General features: G+C 35.2%; 1 pseudogene; it reads left to right on the forward strand.

The window, feature by feature from the left end:
- The first annotated feature begins 1,556 nt into the window (after positions 1–1,556).
- Positions 1,557–15,765, forward strand: part of LOC149540102 (dolichyl-diphosphooligosaccharide--protein glycosyltransferase 48 kDa subunit-like) — a 30,686-nt pseudogene continuing 16,477 nt past the window's right edge.

Raw genomic sequence — 15,765 nt, forward strand, 5'->3', positions numbered from 1 at the left:
GAAGCAAGTGATAATAATGTATGTGCTAAAAGTGTTTTTGGGAGGGGCTTACATCTGGTTTGTTTCCATTTAATTTAGGATGGACTTTGAAGGTGACCCATCTGATATTTCAAGAAGGGATCTCCAAGTGCAAGGAAAGGAAAAGATGTGATTGGGAGATCATCAAGTGTTGGCCCACCTGAAAAGGCTGATGGAAGTGAGGGATATAAGCTACGCTCAGATCAAATTACAATGCACAAGAGATCTCATTTCTTCGATGTGCGTCGGACATTCAACCACAATCAAAAAAAAATTGAGCATTTCTTTGGGGAATGTCACAAGCCGGGAGAAATCCAAGTGAATTTCCTGCTCAATATTACTGTCCTGCTTGTCTCTTAGGGTCAAGCAATTGCAAATAATCTTTCAATTCCTTTGAATTAAAATCCTCCAAAGACATGTCAGGCAATTGTTAATAATCATTGAATTCGTTAATTTGGATTAAAGTCCTCCTGAACCAAAAGGGAATTCAGTTGAATTAAAATCCTCCAAAGACATGTATGTCAAACATGAAGGGGAATTTGGTTGAATTAAAATCCTCTAAAGACATGTCAAACGTGTTCTCCCAAGATATTGGCTTATTGTTTTCTCTGAAATAAAGTTGCCTAAGTTTATATAATTCAACTGATTCGTTCTCTCGTTATAACCAACGTCATCACCGTCCCTGTAAATAGAAAAAATTACCCATCCTTCCTGCACAAACAAAAGTCTGGCATAGGAAAAAGAAAGAGGTTCTACTACATAAAAAATGGGAATAGAAAAAACTTATTCCTATGCAACACTTTTGTTTGTGCAGGTAGGATGGGCAATTTGTTTTATTTACAAAAACGGTGATGACGACGATTATAACCAGAGAATGAATTAGTTGATTATAAACTTAGGCAACTTTATTTCATAGAAAACAATAAGCCAATGCCTTGGGAGAACATGTTTGACATGTCTTTGGAGGAACCGAACTCTCCTTCATGTTTGACATACATGTCTTTGGAGGACTTTAATTCAACCAAATTCCCCTTTGCTTCTCAAGGATTTTAATCCAAATTAATGAATTGAATGATTATTGGCATGTCTCTGGGGGATTTTAATTCAAAGTAATTGAAAGATTATTTGCAATTGCTTGACTCTAAGAGACAAGCAGTAGGACAGTAATAGTGAGTAGGAAATTCACTTGGATTTCTCCTGGCTTGTGACATTTCGCAATGCTTGAATTTTCCTTCGTTGTGTTTGAATGTCCAACGCACACCAAAGAAATGAGATCTCTTGTGCATTATAATCTGATCTGACCGCAACTTACATCCCTCGCTTCCATCAGCGTTTTCAGGTGGGCCAACACTTGATGATCTCCCAATCACATATTTTCCTTTCCTTGCATTTGCAGATCCTTTCCTTGAAGTATCAGATGGGCCACCTTCACAATCCATTGTGACTTAAATGGAAACAAACCAGATGTAAGCCCCTTCCAAAACACTTTTAGGACATACATTATTATCACTAAACTGGTTTCCACATCTTCTTCTACCATGGCTAAGAAATTCTTGAAAATCCGCGATACCGTTTTCGCCAGCCGAGCACCAACAGTTATGGTTTCTTCTTCTACCATGGCTAAGGAATTCTTTGTACGTATTCAGCTTTACAATCAACTAAACCGGTAGTATATTATATTTTATTTTCCTATTCACCTAACATAGCTACGTTGTATTTTTAGCAGATGCTTGTAGCAGGGGTTGAATTGACTTCCATGACGTTAGGTTCACTGATTAAAAACCCTAGAGTGGCAAAGAAAATGCAGGAGGAAATCGTGTGGGTAGAGGGCAGACAAAGGATGGTGAACGAGGATGATGTGGCAAACATTGAATATTTGCATTGTGTTGTAATGGAGACTCTGAGGTTGTACCCAAGTCTACCCTTGCTGCTTCCACATGAATCCACAGAAGATTGTAGAGTTGGGTGATATTTCGTTCCTGCTGATCGTCACCACTTGGGCCCTTGGAAGGGACCCATCAGTGTGGGAGGATCCTCATGACTTCAGGCTGGATCCTTACTTTGTCAATTCTAATTGTTTCCTCGGTATAGTTATAGAGGTTACATTAAATATTCAATTTGTAAAGAGCTATGTTTTAACTAGTTAAGAGTAAATTTTCAATTTGACTGAATGTGTGTCTAAGTTTATCAAGATAATCTGACTTCTGAATTACAAAATATTTTGTGCTAAAATATTTGGTAAATGATAACCTCGACATTTGGAAGGAATATTATAACAATTGAGATTGTATTTGACAATTGTAAGCTGTCTGTTAATTACATTAATAATATTGTAAATTACATCTACTATGATTGTACTTGTTCTCTACAATAATTAAGAATTTTTTGTAATTGTTTGTTATGGGCATTTAAGTTATGTTCTGTTCAACTCACAGAATATTTAAAAATTCTTACTTTCAAAAGATAGCTTATATGAAATTTTAATTAGTGAGAATAAATAAATATATAAAATTTAATGGTCTAATAGATTATAAATAATGTATCTGGATAATTTATAACTAGCTAATATACTCTATATTAATAATATGTCGAGATACATGGAGACGTGAATTTTTTCATCATTCGCCTTGAATATGCATTAAAAAAATTCATGCCTCGCATTTTATAAATATAGAGTACATTAGCTAGTAGTAGTGGGACCGCACATAACACATTGAACAGATTAAATTGATTAGGATCATAGTCAGGGTTGAAATTCAGAGTTAGAGTTTATATCATCGTTAACATTCGTGGCTAGAGTTTATATCATGGTTATGATTTATATTACGGCTAGGGTTACCAATAGATTTAGATTTATGGTTGGAATTATAGTTAGCATTAGGATCACCATTATTGGTGTGGTCATTTTTTAGGATTATGGTTATTATTTAAGACCAACCCTAAATGATAGTATCAAATTTAATATATAAACATATATGAATCCATATGTCAACCCCAATCTACCCAACTTTAAATTGAACCTAAATCTTAACCCAACCCTAGCCGTAATAGAATGACACAATGTTGAAAAAAGTCAAATACAATAAATTAAGTTAAATAAAACCTATAGGTTTAGGTTAGTATTATAGTATAATTTTTAACCCCAATCATAATTCATGACATTTAGGATTATTTTCCAATGCCTTCCAATTGTTAGGGTTAGGGTTAGATATTTCTCATAACTGCAACTATAAATATTAACACTATTAGTTTACTATTTATATTTATAGGGTTAGTCTTTTTTATGATGTCTATAATTTTGGTTAGGGTTAGGGTCTAAGCTTTGGTTAGGGTTATGATTATAATAAATAATTAATGGTTAAGGTTCAGTTTATGGTTAGGGTTCTAATTTTATGTTATGGTTAAGACCATATTTATAGTTCACATTAAAGTTAAGGTTAGAGGACAAATTGACATCACAATTAGGATTAGTATGAGGTAATGGTCAGGATTGGGCTTATAATATAAAATGATATGTATTAAGATATTTGAGTTTTATAGTTTAATAGTTTTATTACTCAACTCTAATCCTCAATAGGAAACCCTAATCATGACAATAACTCTTAAAAAAGCCTAATCCTAACCATAATAGTACAAACCTAAATCGTAAATTCAAAACCCTCATCATAACCCTAATTAATAAACCCTAGTCCTAAATTCTAAATGTTAAACCTCAATCCTCAATGCAAAACCCTATAACCCTAAATCCTATATGTTGAATTGTTATCCTAATTTCTAATTTCTAATTATAGCCCTAATTGATAAATACTAACCATATTTGAATATCCTAAACACTACATTTAGGAATATGATTAGGATTATAGGGTATACATCATGGTTAAGGTTATGACTAGGGAATGACTTAGAGTGATCATTATAGTTAGGATTTAGGTTAGAAGTAGAGATAGGCTTAGAGTTGGGTTTATGAGGAGGCTAAGGATTAGGATTAGGATTTATATGTGGTTAGGGTTAAGGTTATGGTATAAATTATGCTTAGGAATAAGGTTAGAGTCAAGATTAGGGTTAGATTTTGGATTACTAATTAAACCAAACCATACTTCATTATTTATAGAAACCCTTATCCTATATGCTAAATGATATTAAATCCTAAATCACTATCATTACTATGATCCTAAATCCTAATCATAGATGCTAAACCCTAATCATAAATAATAAACCCTAATCCTTATCATTTAACCCTAATCATAAATAATAAACCCTAATCTTTATCACTTAACCCTAAATGCTAACATGAATTCCAACCATAAAGAAAACCTAACCCTAACTATAATTCTATAACCCTAAATTATAAATTTTAAACTCGCATTCCAACCTTAATTGCTAAACTATAATCCTATAAAACCTAAAACTTGAATCCTAAGATTAAGCTTAATCTTGAATGATAAATCCTACCACTAAATGTTAAACCCTAATCCTATGCTTTACACCCTAAATATTAATTCCTAATCCTCATTGAAAAACCCTAATATTAACCTTGACCTAGTACTAATTATTATATGAACCTATACCATGATCATATTCTTAATCATAATCCTAAATCCTATATTTTGAACTATAACACTTAATTCTAAATCATAATCCTAATGCTAAGGGTTTGTTTGGTGAGAAGAATAGGAATACGTATTCTGGAATAGAACATATTCCTGTTCTCCATTTGGTTCAGCGAATATTTGATGGGAATTCGCGGACCCGAAAATTTATGTTTTCTAACATAAAATAAAACAAAATGGAATAGGAATATGTATTCCAATACCACCTATTTGGATGGAATTGCAAAACTCCATTTTTGGGCCAAAATTGGAATACGTATTCCTATTTTACCTCGTATTCCAATCCCATTTTGGTGCATCCAAACAAGGAATTCAAAAATTTTGGAATACGTATTCTAGAATACATATTCCTTTTCTGCTCACCAAACGGGCCCTAATTGATAAACTTTAACCCTATTCCTAGATCCTAATCATTACATTTAGGATTATGATTAGGGTTTTTCAAGATTAACATTTTGGTTTAATAGTTAGTTAAATTTTTGGTTTTGGTTCTTAAAATCTTGATATTTGGCATGATCAAGATAGATCACTATAATGACAACTAAAAAGTTGTCCAAGTAAGAACATTTTGGAAAGCCAAATTTTTTAACCTTGAAGTAGATAAGCTGATGATAATGCTTTTGAGTTTTGAATTAAAATTTAATGCAAACTTGAATTAGGTTTATTGTTAGGGATTAATATACATTGAGGTTTTTTAAGTCTAAAAGTAAAATTTAGAACTTGGTTTTGTGGTAAGGTTTATTATTATTTAATTTTTTTGAATGACCTCCTACAAAAGGGTCCAATGCCATTGATGTTATATATATATATATATATATATATATATATATATATATATATATATATATATATATCTATATACACACACACACACACACACACACACACACACACACACACACATATTAATATTATGTTGCAATAAAATATATATTTTTGAGTTACTTATGTAATGAGGACCTATTAATTAGAAAAGTGAATGCTTGATAAATAACTATTTAAGGTTTATTGTTAATTTATACATTGTCAAATAAGGGTAGTATAAGGTTCAACTCAAGGTTTACAATAAAGGTTTAATTTGACAAAGTATTACATTTAAGGTTCAGCTTGATTTAATGTGTTCAATTTAGAGTTATGATTAGGGTTCAATTTTATTTTTATTTCTTAGGACAAGGATAAATTAAGATTATCCATGACCGAAATATTTATATCTAATTTAATGATTTGGCCTCTATTTGGGATACCTTAAATTTAAATTTGATTAAGGTCAAAACGTAGATTAGGATAAGGGTTATGATTCTATTTGTTTTTCATAGAGTTAATTTGGTTTAGTGTTACAATATTAGGGTATAATATTGTATTGAGTTAAGTTTCAAAGTGGTTTTTTGTAAGGGTTTAATTTAATTTGATTACGATTTGTGTCAAGGTTAAATTTTACTCAATGTTTACTTAGTAATACAATTATGATTTTACTTTGGTTTAATATTTAGGCAAAAAAAGAGGTAAAATTTTATTAAGACAGAAAGGAATACAACAAGGAGAGCTCAACAAGGAGCTCGATCCTTAGCAACAAGGTCATCAAATTCTTTCACCATCTCAAAGGACAGTTGCCTCCTATCCTTAATATTCCAACCTGGATCATGACTAGAAGCTCATTTGGCTAAACAATCAACAGTTCTATTCCATTCACGAGGAATATACGTGAACCTAATGAACTGAAAAAAGGAAGAGAAGAAAACAATCTGCTTAACAATAGTGGCCAGCTGCCAACTAACATCCTCAAGCTCTTGCGAAGAAAGCATGTTCACTACCACCTGGGAATCAGACTCACAGATAACCTTACTCCATCCCTGCAAGCAACATTGTTCCATAGCATATAAAATAGCTTGAGCTTCCATGAGATTGTTAGTATAATCACACTTATGAACTGAGAAGAAACATTTAACATCCCCAGAACTACAACAAGCCACTCCGCCAATACTAGCCAGACCCGGATTCCCACGGGAAGAACCATCAGTGTTAATTTTTAGAACTCCACAAGGAGGAGGAGTCCAGTGCCCATCCCGATTAACCCGACCCTTCCTCTAATGGTGAAGCTGCCTGGACATAGAAGGAAACCTATGAGCTACAGCCCCATCTTGCAGATGAAAATTGAGGCGATTACAGATAGCAAGATCAACCAGATCCATACCCCCATCAAGCTCACACTTCACAAGAATAGTTTCCTGAAGAGAATGTGATATTTTCCACCAAAGATGCAAAACACCAAGCCGAACATCTTGGAATATGTGACAATTCCTCTCCAACCAGATATGCCAAAGCATGAAAGATGGGCAAGCAATCCAAACAGCATGGAGAGAAGAAGACTTGGAGGGAGCACTACCCAAGTGGGCCCAGAACTTAGGCAAAGAGGAAGCATGCTGACAAGAGAAACCCCAAGCGCTCCACCAAAGCTGCCATATCTGAGTAGAATAGGAGCAATGGAAGAACAGATGGGAGACAGACTCCTCTCCATTACCTCACAAAACACAATAAGAGGGGCCCTGAAATCCACATTTACAAAGATTATCCCAGGTAAGACAACGGTTGTGAGCCACTAGCCACATGAAAAAATTGCACTTGGACCAAGAAACTTTATTCCAAACTTGCTTCCACCAACGGACCTCAGCACTCCCCAAATAATTGTCTAGTTATCTCCTGATACCCAGCAGAGACATGATATTTACCAGACAAGGTACCGCCCCAAGCCAAAACATCTAGACCAAGAAAAGAAGAACACTCTCTAGAGGCCAAAATTTGAGAAAGCTCCTGACGATCCATGTCTATACCTCCAGGAGGCAAATCAGAAGAATGCTTCCATCTACAACCAACAACAGGTCCCAATTGATAAGGAGTCTTGTAATGAGCCACTTTATCCCATCCAACGGCAAGAAAAGAGTCACAAAGAGGCTGAAGATGAGGGTATATAGATAAAATGGAAGGGAATCCATCCCAAGCATCAAACCAAAAAACATCCTAAGAACCTCCTTTACATATCCAGAACAGGCCCCTCTTCACCAACATCGCACCGATTTTCAAAGTATGCCAAACCATTGAGCCACGACCTTCAAGAGGAAGTGCAGAAACATAGCAAGGATCAGCACCATGAAAATATTTATGAGTGATAATATGAGCCCAAAGTTGATGTTGTACAGAGCACCATCGCCAATAAAGCTTAGCAGCCAAAGCTTGACTACTCAATAGAGCAGATCGAAGACCAAGACCACCCTCCTTTTTAGGCCTACAAACAGTTGCCCAATTAACCAAGCTCCATTTAGTACTATGCAAAGTACCACTCCAAAGGAATTTTCAAGAAAGAACATCAAACTCCTTGAGAAAGTAAATAGGTGCAGCATGAACCATGCTTCTATAAGTAGGAAGAGCTTGGATAACAGCTTGAAGAAGAGTAACCTGGGCAGCAGTAGAAAGCCATCTATGAGTCCAATGATTTACCTTATCCTGAAGCTTGGTAATCAAATTTTTCCAGAAGAGATGTGGCTGCCTAGAAATAGCAATAGGAATGCCAAGATAAGTCAAAGGAAGTGATCCTATCTGAAACCATAGGATACCAACAATCGTATGTTGAATAGAATCAGGAGTGTTAAAAAAGTAAATGGAAGATTTATGCTCATTAACTTTCTGCCCTGAAGCTACCAAATAAACGTCCAAAGCATGTCGAAAGGCTTCAGCTTCCTTGATCCTAGCAAGACTGGCAAGAGAAAAATCATCAACAAATTGAAGATGGGAAAGAGAAGGTAAGCCATTACCCCACCGCCAGCCTTGAATAGAATTCTGGGACACCTGATGCTTAATGAATCTACCCAAGCCTTCAGCCATGATGATGAATAGATATGGGGAGAGAGGGTCACCCTGGCGGAGGCCTCTAGAAGCACCAAATAGTTGAGAAGGTTGACCATTAATAAGAACAAAAAAAGAGGCAGAAGTAACACAACTCATAATCCAACTCACCCAGTCAGAGCTAAATCCAAAAGAAAGAAGAATACTCCTTAGGAAGCTCCATTTAACTCTGTCATAGGCCTTATCCATATCTAGCTTAACAAACATGGCTCTCTCCCTTGAAGTAGCCATAGAGTGAATAGCCTCAGTAGCAATAACCACCCCATCCAAAATTTGTCTGCCAACAACAAAACCACCTTGTTCTTCTGAGATAATAATGGGAAGCCACCTTTTCAGTCTCTCAGCAATCAACTTAGTAATAACTTTGTAAACCACACTACATAAGGCAATTGGTCTAAAAAACTCCAATTGATTAGCACCCTCTCTCTTAGGAATAAGAGTCAAGAATGTAGAGTTCAAAGCTCGAAGCATCTGCTTGCTAGCATAGGATTCTTTAACCACCTCCAACAAATCATGATTAATGATGTCCCAAAATTCCTAAAAGAATTCACCTAGAAAGCCATCAGGACCAGGAGCCTTCCCCTTAGGCATGCCAAAGACCACCTCCTCCAGCTCTTCCAAAGAGATAGGACGCATGAGATAATCATTCATTTCCTGAGTGATAAGGGAAGGAATACAGGAAAAAATAATATTTTCTTCATTATCAGCAGGAGGAGAGTCCTCAGAGAAGAGGGTAGAGAAGTACCAAATAGCCTCCTGGAACAAAGCTGGCTAGGAATTCAGTTGGATACCTTGAGAATTAACCAAAGAAGAGATAGTGCTCTGATTCCGGCGAGATTGCACTGTTTTATGGAAAAAGGCAGTGTTTCGATCACCTTCCTGGAGCCAATCAACTCTAGCCTTTTGCTTCCAAAAAATTTCCTCTTGAAGTTCCCATTCTTCTAGAGCTCTAGAAGCAAGGGATTCAGCCTTGCCAAGATCCTCTGAGAAACTTCGATCTCTAATCTCCCTTGTGATGACATCAAGATCTTCTTGAGCAAGCCTCTTCATAAAGTGAAGGTTCCCAAAGCATTCCCTATTCCATATCTTGAGCTGCCTTTTAACATATTGAAGCCTTTTAGAAAATGAGAACATTGTAGTACCATATGCAGGAGCACCATCTTTCCACCAACAAAAAACAAAATCATGAAGAGAGGAGTCATGAAGCCACATCAACTGGAACTTAAAAGGAGGATGCTTCGAAACATAAGCCCCTATAGCAAAAAATTTGATTGGCCAATTATCTGAACCCCTCCAATCAAGGATTTTTGAAGAGATAGTAAGGGTGCCACTAACCCAGAAGCAAGAAACAAGAAATCTATCCAGACATTCTGAGATAACAGCAACACCAGTCCTATGATTATTCCAGGTATAGAGACCATTAGAAAGCTTAACATTAGAGAGATGCAAAAGAGATATGTGTTGCCGAAGAAGAGCAAAAGAAGGCCCCAATCTAGCCAAACCACCATGCTTCTCCTCCAGACTTAAAACTGAATTGAAGTCCCCTGCTAACACCCAAGGATGATAAGGATGACAATTTCTAACATATTGAATATGTTCCCAAAGTTCCTCCTTTCCCACAAGATCAATAGGTGCATACACATTAGTAACCATGATTACCTCTCCTGAATCTAGAGCAGAAGCTACCATAGAGAGAGCTAAGTGAGAAGACATCCAGCTAAGAGGAGAAATTTTTTGAGGATCCCAAAATATAGCTAAACCACCAGCACTGCCTGTTGCCCCAACACACTGGCATTGGCCACGAGACCAAATACTAGAGGCATGTTGGACCATAGACTCCATAGAGAGCTTAGTCTCTTGGATACAAAAAACATCGGGACTATGATCAACCACCAAGTTATGAATAGCCTTTTGTCTAGGGATGCTATTCAACCCCCTTACATTCCATGAGAGAATAATCATCATTGGCTAGAATTGGGAAAATGAGAATCCAAAGGTTTCACTGAACCAGACTCAATCAATATATCTCCTGTGAGTTTAATCTTCTCTTGGTCTGTTTTGCGCCCACTCCTTAGAGGGGGAGTAGAAGAAGCCCGCTTAAAGGGTCGAGGCATCAACCCCAAGGGGAGAGGAGATCCCTTGCCCTTACCTAATAGAAGCACATCCTTAACCAAGTCAGCCAAAACAACATCATTATCCTCCAACACTGCAGGAGTCACTAGAGCCTCTGTCACAGGAGCTACAGGGACCTCACAGTTCTGATATACTACAACTTGGGATGCCCCATAAGCATCATTAGGAACAGATCTCTCATCTGGGCAAACTGGATCAAAAGACATAGGAGGAAGAATACGCTCCTCTAGAACCATACTATCCAGCACCTCAAAGCGATTAAAACCTAAATCAGATAATCTTTCTTTCAGAGGCCTCTTTTGACCACGTCCCTTAGCTCGAGGGCGAACAGGGGTAAATCCATCCTTATCTTGCATTTGAGCCTTACCCTTACCTGTAGCATCTTGCGGATTCATCCCCTTGGTAGTATTAGCCATTTGAGATTGTCCTTTCCTTGTAGTATCTTCCAAACCACCAGCATTGCCAGCTGTAGAACCATCCACTCCTTTGAAACTCGAGTTACGAGGGCACTGACACTGTAAATGACCATACTCATGAAAAATTCGACAACGGAAAGGGAGGGATTCATAATCTAACTGCTGCACCCAAGAAGAATCCCCCAGACAAATTTCCAAAGAATCTAGTAATGGGTTATTCAAATTAATTTCAACTCAAATTCTAGCATAAGAAATAACCTTTTTATCGAGGGATTGATGTGCGATCGTAGCCGACTTCCCCAACAAAGCAGCAATTTGTCGAAGGATGTCTTCACACCAAAATTCCAAGGGAAGACGAGGCAAGCGAACCCAAACTGGCACTGTTGAAGGGAGATCCTTAGCAAAATTAAAACCTGAATGCCAAGGTTTGACAAATAACCCCACATGGTTGTAGAAATAAGGGCCTCCTTCAAAAACACGATATTGATCAGACATGCAAGAGAATACAACAAAAAATAACTATTCCCTACCAACATAATCTCCATATTGCCTTCCACCTGCCATGAGCTGCGGATCCATCCCTCAAGAGCGGATAGGGAAATCCGGATTCCAAGAAATTTGCATATCAAAGCATGCTTGGTCCAATAATCAATGTCCTCCATTACAGCCATTGGAGGAATAACCAGAACAGGGTGATCATGGCTATGCGGAAAACAACCATTAACTTTTTTCAGCTTGGAGCTCTCCCCTGAATAAAACGATTCAGATCGCATTGCATGCATAGTTGGAGAAGAACCATCTGTTCTCACCAACGGAGAAGAAATCCCAGGCCCTGCCATGCAAACAATAAAACCCCCATAAAATGCAGCTCCTGGAATAATTAAATGCGACGAAACACACCTCTCAATAAATCTGCAAATTTATGGTATATGTTTGTTTTTTTTCAAGATTAAAGTTTTAGTATTATATTTAGTTCAAATTAGAGTTACAATTATAACTAGGGTTATATTCTTATTGTATTTTTCGTAGTAATACTATTGCAATCACTAATATTTAACTAGTGATTAATTCTTTCAATGACAACCAATCAAATGTAAAGTATTATTTTTTAAAATTTAAAATTTTGATGTTTGTAATATTTATTTGTGAAATTTTTAATTTCTAAATTTTTTTAAATTAATTTACTTGAACTTGATTGAGTCATATAATTGGGGTCTTATAGGAGCCGATTTTAAGCAAGCACTGCCCAATATTTTAGTGTGCTTCCTTAATAAATTAATAAATAAAAATAACATTGTATGATTTTTTTTGAGTTGTATATATTTTAGCAAACAATAGTTTTAACTTTGATAATTCTTAAAGCTATAAACTATTTATACATAAACAAACAAGTGAAAAGGTTAAAAATTATAGTTATTTAATAAGATCTGTAATTATGAATAATGTTATGAACTATTGTAGACATAGAAAAGATAAAAAGAATTAGTATTAGTTAAAAATTATCAAGTCACTATAGTATATTTTTAAAAGAGTAATATTTTATATAAAAAATTATTTCCACACAAATTAATTATAAATATTTTTATATTGAAATATATTAATTTTAAATATTTAATATTTAAAATAGAATGATAATTTCTTAATCTTTCTTAATTATAAATTAAAATGTATAATAATATTTTGTCATCCACACAAGTTAATTATATATATTTTTATATTTAAAAAAATAATTTTAAATACTTAAATATTTAAAATTAAATGATTTCTTTCAAAATTAAAAATTAGATTTATTGTTTTATAAAAGTTCCATCCAAAAATGTTAAAATTAATCAAATATAAACATATTAAAAAATTTATTTAATATATTATATTGTTTAATTCTATTAAAACTATAGTTTAGGGCAAATACAAGTTACTATGTGGCACTTGTTATTTTTTAAATCAAATTGTCCAATTTAGATTATTAAAAAACTTTAGAAATCTAAAAAAAATTAATTTTACTTATTTCCTATTGGTCATATAATACAAAAATTAAAAAATAGCCAATAATAAAAAAAATCCAATTCAAAATAAAAATAGAATAAATAGCAAGAATTTGAAGTGAAAACAAGTCTCCGTCTACTAATAACTTACCTTATTTTTACATGAATTGTCTGATGTTGTCAAAGATGTTGACTTAGTTTTCACCTTGATGCCAGTTTTTATTTTCATCTGTTTTTCAACATAATAAATCAAGGATATATGTTTTTGATTGGTTATGAGATCGCCCTGATCCCAGCGGTAGGATGGCGCTCACTTGGAATTCGATTTGGTAGTGTCCTTGATTAAACATTCTATGACTGATTAAGAACAGGATGCTGTAAAATACCCACTTAAACAGTCTATCAATAATAAATTTTAGGATATAACGTGTCTTCTGGGAACTTGACGAAGGTTCTCCACTTAATAGTCGCACTGTTGTACCATTTCAGCTTATTCTATTTTGACTTCTTAAAATTATTTATTATCATCCCCTGGACATTTTTTATTTCCATTGCAAAAGATTTCTTCAGCTCTTAACCTGTGTTCTGTCATCAATTCTTTCTGCTTTTGATTTTAATTTTCACTGTTATGTTTGCTAGCAGTTATTTTTTGGTAATTTTTTTTGAAAAGCGTAGAAAATTTCTTGAATGAATGTTTTATTGAATTGTCTTAACAAAACAACTCGGGAAATTGCTGATATCTTATATTGGCTTTGATCAATTTCAGGACCCAGCAGCTTTAGTTATTGATCACACCAGCTATGCTATTTCTAAAACAGATACTGATCATACGTTGATTGTTAGTGATGATGTAATCGACTCAAATGTTAAATTGGGAGACAAAAGACTTGAGGTGAGTTTGCATTGATTTTGTTCATTATTCTTTTTGATCAATTCACGGTAAAGAGGCATCGTAAAGGGCCAGAATAGTTTATTAGCAATAAGTATTTAAGTTCGAGCTCAACTTCTTAAATTTAGCATGAAATTGAGAAAGTGGTCGTCAAGAAAATTAAGGTGTTCCAAAACAGCATTCTGTTGGGGCTCACACCATGAGGCTAAAACATATTACATACAGAAAATACAAGAAGTAAATAAACACACCAGGATTAATGAGAATGTGAATTAAATACTAGAGAACTACAAACACTCCAGAAGAAACCTTGAAATCCTTGCACACTAAAGAGACTTCAAAAATCTGTAACAACCTGTAGCCAATCTCTACGAATATTAAACCAATCCAACCAATTAGAACAAACTAGAGGGGGGCTAGCATATTCTAGTGCCGTAGGGGAAAAATAGAATAAAAGGGCTCACACCCCAATCTATAGCCTCCCGCCCACCCTGCTTAGGGGGCTAAAGGGGCTGACCTCATTATTGCTGGGGGGGTGGAAATCACATGGGAGTTTATATATATATATGAGAGATAATTGGCCTTCCTGTTCTGCAAGAGAAGAGTTCCCAAGCTTCTACCTGAAATCTCTCCACTTCCAATTTTACTTTGCTGTGGCTTGGGTTTATTCTTAGCTAGAGGCAAGCCCTCCCAAGCAATCCAGAACATCCTGTTCTGAGTGGAGGTCCTGAAGCAGCAAACTATTCTCTCTCTCTCTTCCCATCTCCATCAGAATCAGTGATCCAATCCTGAGACATCAAAGCCTCTGAACTCTGCAACAAGTCCTATACTGCAGAATGGAGATCCTCATCATGGTCCAAAGATGAACCTGATGCTCACCAAAAAGCAGTCTTTCAGTATGTGATCAAATATCAATGGTTCTATGCCCTTTTTTGGGTAGTCAATTCTGCATCCCAAAGGAACCCTGCTCAGACATTTTAGTTTAAGAGTCAAATTAGCAAATAAGTGATCTATCTCGTTTCTCATAAGTATTCTCAAGCTGATCAACAACACACTTAGTCAAGAGGATCATCTCAGAGGGATTAGCAGCAAGATTGAGAGGCATTACCCCTAAAGAAAAAGAAAGATGATTTCTTATATCCTGATGTGAGAATACTTTTTTACTGTACCAGCCTCACTGACCTCAACATTGCCTTTAGTATCTTTCTCAAGTTTTCTGCAATGACCGTTGGTTCATAACACGTGTAATGCCTGAACCTCTTTGTAAACTTTCATTTTAGAAAGTTAGAAAGATCAAGACATACATGTAAGTAGATTCTCTAGATTTCACTTATTAAAACTGGCCTTTGATAAAGTATAATGAATGATTTTTTTATGATTTATGCTAAAAAGTTTAGCTCCCATAGAAATCCTTAAAAAAACAATCCACTTATAATATGATTGTACCACTGTGCATGCTATAAGCATAATCAAAGGTTCTACAGTATTTGGCTGGTTTTTAGAGGTTATAAATTAATTAATGGCAGCTTGTCGCCAGCATGAATAGTTACATTTTTTAAGGGTTAACCCTTGCTATCATATAACCTGGCACTTCATGTTTAAGGTGCCGCTGTCCAATATCTTTAATAAATTTAATTTTATTCTGTCTGCATTAATGAGTGTATATGACGGGATATTTCAAGATGTTTTTCCATTTAGGCCCCTGTTCTTTTTCGAGGCATTGCTCATTCATTGAATCCTGCTAACAGCTTGGTGAGCTTTTTCAATTAATGTGCCAAATAGCATTTATTTTTGCGTACCTGTTTAATGTCAATTTAGAA

The sequence above is a fragment of the Cupressus sempervirens genome, chromosome 9 (genome assembly GCF_028749045.1).
Source record: "Cupressus sempervirens isolate cs-2001-9-10 chromosome 9, ASM2874904v1, whole genome shotgun sequence".
NCBI classification, from domain to species: domain Eukaryota; kingdom Viridiplantae; phylum Streptophyta; class Pinopsida; order Cupressales; family Cupressaceae; genus Cupressus; species Cupressus sempervirens.